Source organism: Hordeum vulgare, chromosome 1H, assembly GCF_904849725.1.
Source record: "Hordeum vulgare subsp. vulgare chromosome 1H, MorexV3_pseudomolecules_assembly, whole genome shotgun sequence".
NCBI classification, from domain to species: Eukaryota; Viridiplantae; Streptophyta; class Magnoliopsida; order Poales; family Poaceae; genus Hordeum; species Hordeum vulgare.
The window spans coordinates 479,371,815-479,377,271 of NC_058518.1; positions in this window are offsets into that span (position 1 = coordinate 479,371,815).

The window sequence follows — 5,457 nt, forward strand, 5'->3', positions numbered from 1 at the left end:
TCACCAGTCATTCAACACTACACACTCACCAAACCACAGAGAGAAAGGCAGAGACGAGCCGGCTGCTCCCCTCTTCCTCCTCCCAACACAGCTCCAGGAGTGACATTGTACTCTGTTCCCATACATCAAACACACCAGAAGGATTAGGGGTATTATCTCTACGGAGAGCCCTCAACCTGGGTACATCATGCGTCGCATGCGTGTCCCAACCTCGTTCCCAGCGCCCACCTTTGTCCCTTCGGTTCTCACCGACTTTAGCCTACCCATGGCATATGTTGTGAGTATTCACCAACATTTGGCGCCCACCATGGGGCCGATCGCGACATCGGCTGGCTTTACGCGCTCGGGGGGGCCCCGCACCTACACCACCGGATGCATCGCGTCCGGATCAGTTTGCATGCCCGTGGAGCTCGCTTTCGACGAGGCGACGCCCATGATGATCGACGTCCCCGTCCGCCATGCGGATTCGGACGAAGATTCTTATGACGAGGCGCTCCCTAGCATCGTCATCGCCGCCATGGAGAACCTCAGCGTCCTCTTCAGCAACCTTTGTCTCAACGACAGCCCGCACTACTTCGGCAAGGACTACGACGTTGAGGCGCTCTGCGCCAGCTTCAGCAGGCTCTCTATTGCTAAGATGCCTGCCCACGATGTTTACCCCAGTAACGTCCTCATCTTCGACGGCCCTCCGCCGTCGGTGGGGTTCTTCACCCCATACCACGCCGCTGCCGTCTCCAACGCCGTGGAGGTGATGGTTATCGGCACCGGCACCAGCACGGCTCCCGGCAAGGCCTCCGCAGGCGCCGGCGAGCCCGCTGCGGCCGCTGCCGACACTCTTCGGGACGCCATCGTCGACCTAAAGACACCGGTCACCGCTTCCGCCGACCCTGCAGACGCTCGGGCCTCGCTAGAGGAGGCTCGCAAGTGTATCTTGGAGGAGGGCATCGCCGTGGCCTCGGCGAAACATCGGTTGGAGGCTACACATCGTGAGTATAACTCCGCATACGGTCTTACTCCGATTTCCGAGGCCCCCATCCAGCTTGGATCGGTCCGCAGCCGCGGACGGTTCATCGCCGAGGTTCTAGGCGGGGACCTGCCCACCTACGAGACTCCTGCGGCCAACATGCGGGCAGCGCAGGCGGCCATGGAGGAGATGGCAAGCCTGGAAGGCGAGGAGCGCGCCTTCCAGGAGAAGCGTGTCAAGGATCTCCTTGACGCCGCTAACCAGCAACACGCTCGGTTCGACCCCGGTCAGGCTCAATCAGAGTCCCCGGGGACGAACTCGGGGGCTCGTCGCAACCCTAGCGGCCAGCACCACGCCGAAGGATCTTCCTCGCATCGCCCTTCCGGCTGGAGGGGCGAGGGAAGCCAAGACCGGCGCTCGCAGCGACAGAGCGAGCACACTTCAGGCTTGCATCGCGGAAGCGACGAGGGTGATTCGGAATAGGGGGATCTTCCCCCGCGAAGAACTCACACCTCCGTCTGCCGAGGCGCCTCCCCTCTCGCCACCGGGGCTGGCACCCCCGCCACCCAGGATGAGCGTGACGCTCGTCGGCGTATCATCGCCCTGGCCCATTCGGCCCTCCTAGAGGAAGACGGACCCGTCGGTCCGGCATGCTTCGGCCCCCGGATCCGAGGGGAGCCGTGCCCCCGAGGTTTCACTCTACCTCGGGATACGCTGAAATACAACAGCACGGCCAAGCCAGAAGACTGGCTGATCGACTACACCACGACCGTAGGCATCGCCAGGGGCAACAAGCGCGTAGCGGTTCGCTACGTGCCACTCATGTTAGTCGGCTTGGCCCGGACTTGGCTTAACAGCCTCCCGGCCGGCAGTGTCAACTCCTGGGTGGACTTCGAGGAGGCATTCGTCCGCAACTTCACCGGCACCTACAAGCGCCCTGGCCGGCCTCGCGAGCCGGCCATGTGTGTCTAGAAGGCCGACGTACCCCTCCACGACTATGTCACCCGGTGGACTGAGCTCCACAACAACTGTTAGGGGGTGCATGAGGTACAAGCCATCCAGTACTTCATCGACGGATGCCGAGACGGCACCCTCCTCAAGCACAAGCTCATGTGCGCCGAGCCCACCTCTTTGGCGGTGCTCATGGCCAAGGCGTACAAGTACGCCACGGCCGACTCCGCAATGCGCATCAAGGTGACCGCCTTGGACAAGGTTGTGCCTGCGCCGGCTACTCCCAAGCCGGCTGGGGACAACCGAGGCGGCCAGAACAACTACAAGCGCAAGGTGGATCAGATGGATCCCCGCTCCAACAACAAGCTAGTGGCCAATGTGGAGGGCGAGGCGTCGGCTTCCCAGGCCGGCCCTCCACGAAAGCGTCGCAATCAGAGCAACCCCAACTGGCTGCCCAAGCAGTCTCTCGAGTAGCTGCTTGACGCCCCCTGCAAGATACATTCTGGGGCGACGCCGGCTACCCATACCCTTCGACAGTGCAGCGTTGCACGCCGGCTGTCGCAAGCGGAGGGCCTGCCGGCTCCTCCGGGTGCGCGGCGGCGCCCCGTGCACCGGCTCCCCATCACGCTCCGCTCCACCGCCTCGCGATGACGGTCCTCACCCTGACGACTATCCTCACCAAGACGGAGCATTCGTCGTCTTCACCAGCGAAGGCGACGACAAACACAACCTGCGCCAAAGACGATGCGAGGTAAATGCCACTGTCCCCCCGGTTCCCCAGTACATGCATTGGTCTGACAAACCAATCACATGGAGTCGGGTGGACCATCCTGCGGTGATGCCCAACCCGGGGGCATACGCACTCGTCCTCGACCCCACCTTCGCCTCCAAAAGGCTCACCTGCCGATTCTCCCGGGTGCTGGTCGATGGCGGCAGCAACATCAACATCCTCTACCTCGACACTCTCTGCAAGCTCGGGCTCAAGAAGACGCACGTCCTGCCAACCCGCACTGTCTTCCATGGCATCATGCCTGGGCAGTCATGCTCACCCATCGGCAAGATCCAGCTGGACGTCCTCTTCGGCGACAAGGCCCACTTCCGCCGAGAGTCCAAATGGTTTGAGGTAGTGGACCTCAGTAGCCCGTATCACGCGCTGCTGGGGAGACCGGCTCTGGCCAAGTTCATGGCTATTCCGCACTACGCCTACCTGAAAGTGAAGATGCCGGGCCCCAAGGGCATCATCACTGTTGTTGGCGACTATAAGAAGTCGCTCGAGTGTGCCCAAGATAGCAGCCGCCTCGCCGACGCCTTGGTGATTGCTGAGGAGAAGCGATAGATCGACCGGCTCGTGGCCCAGGCTACCGAGCAGCCGGCGATTCCTTCTCCTCCGTCCCAAACGGCCGGCGAAAGCTCTTTCAAGCCAGCTAAAGAGTACAAGCAGGTCCCACTCGACCCTGCTAACCCGAAGCAGTGCATCACCATTGGGGCTTGCCTCAGGCCCAAATAGGAAGGCGAGCTCATCGACTTCCTCCGTGAGAATCGGGACATCTTTGCATGGTCCCCCAAGGACATGTCGGGTGTTCCGAGGAAGTACGCCGAGCACAAGCTTCACGTGTGACCGGATGCAAAGCCGGTGAAACAACCTTTGCGCCGCTTCGCCGAGGGGAAGCGGCGCACGATCGGAGAAGAGATCACCCGGCTCCTTGCAGCCGGCTTCATCATGGAGGTTTTCCACCCGGACTGGCTGGCGAACCCGTTCCTGGTGCTGAAGAAGAACAACACATGACGAATGTGTATCGACTACACTAGCCTGAATAAGGCCTGTCCGAAAGACCCTTTTGCATTGCCTAGGATAGATCAAGTGATCGACTCCACTGCAGGCTGCGGACTGTTGTCGCTTCTGGATGCTTATTCGGGCTACCATCAAATCAAGCTGGATCCAGCTGATCGCCTGAAGATCTCCTTCATCACGCCCTTCGGGGCCTACTGCTACACCACCATGACGTTCGGTCTGAAGAACGCAGGTGCGACGTTCCAACACTGCATGCAGCAGTGCCTACTGCCACAGATTGGCAGAAACATCCACGTCTATGTGGATGACATCGTCGTCAAGACGAAGCAGCACTTCAGCCTCCTCGAGGACCTGTGGGAGACATTCGCCAATCTGCGCGAGTACAAGATCCGGCTCAACCCTGAGCAGTGCGTCTTCGGGGTCCCAGGCGGCAAGCTCTTGGGGTTCTTCGTATTCACCCATGGCATCGAAGCGAACCCTGAGAAGATCAGCACCATCGAGCGGATGGTGCGGCGGGCTCGGATCCTCGACGTCCAGAAGTCCGCCGTCTTCTTGGCATCCCTCAGCCGGTTCGTCAGCCGGCTTGGCGAGAAGGCCCTTCCACTCTACCAGCTCATGAAGAAGACGACGAAGTTCGAGTGGAACGACCAGGCGGACGAAGCTTTCCGCGACCTCAAGCGGGTAATCTCGAGCCTGCCAATTTTGGTAGCCCCATCTGAAAGGGAACCCATACTCATATACATCGCGGCGACCACTGACGTGGTCAGCGTAGTGTTGGTAGTTCAGCGCAAAGAGGAAGGCAAGGCCCTGCCAGTGCAGCGCCCTGTCTACTACCTTAGCGAGGTCTTGTCCGCCTCTAAGCAGAACTACCCTCATTATCAGAAAATGTGTTATGGTGTTTACCTTGCTGCAAAGAAATTGAAACAACACTTCCAAGAGAAATTGAAACAATACTGCTCCTCCCTCAGAGATCATGGGCAACCGTGATGCCACGGGTAGAATTGCCAAATGGTCCATCGCCATGGCGGACCATGATATTCGGTACGAGCCTCGCACCGCCATCAAATCATAGGTGGTGGCCGACTTCTTAGTCGACTGGGCCGAGACCCAGTTCGAGCCACCACCTCCGGAATCCACACATTGGCGGATGCACTTTGACGGCTCGAAGATGTGGACAGGACTGGGAGCCGACATCATCTTGATGTCTCCAAAAGGGGACCAGCTCAAGTACGCTCTCCAGATACATTTCGCCGTCTCCAACAACGTCGCCGAGTACGAAGCACTGGCCCATGGCCTCCGGCTTGCCAAGGAGATCGGCATCCGGGGGCTCATATGCTTTGGCGATTCAGACTTGGTGGTGCAGCAGGTCTCTGGCGAATGGGACGCCAGGGACGTCAACATGGCGAGCTACCGCTTCCTCATCCAGCGACTCAGCGGCCCTTTCGGGGGTTGTGAGTTCCACCATGTTCCCAGGGCGGAAAAAAAGGTGGTCGATATGCTGGCAAAGATCGGCTCCACGAGGCAGGCCATCCCAGCCGGCGTCTCCCTCGAGCAACTCCACAAGCCGTTTATCAAGCCGTCTCCCGAGTCGGCATCAATCTTCGTACCAGCCGACTCGACGATACAAGCGCTGCCGGCTCCGCCAGTTACGCCGGCTGTGGACCCCACACCGGCTGCGCTGGTGGGACCAGCTCCAAATGCGGCACTGATTGAGTCTACGGTGCAAGCGCCGTCGGCTCCGCCACCTACG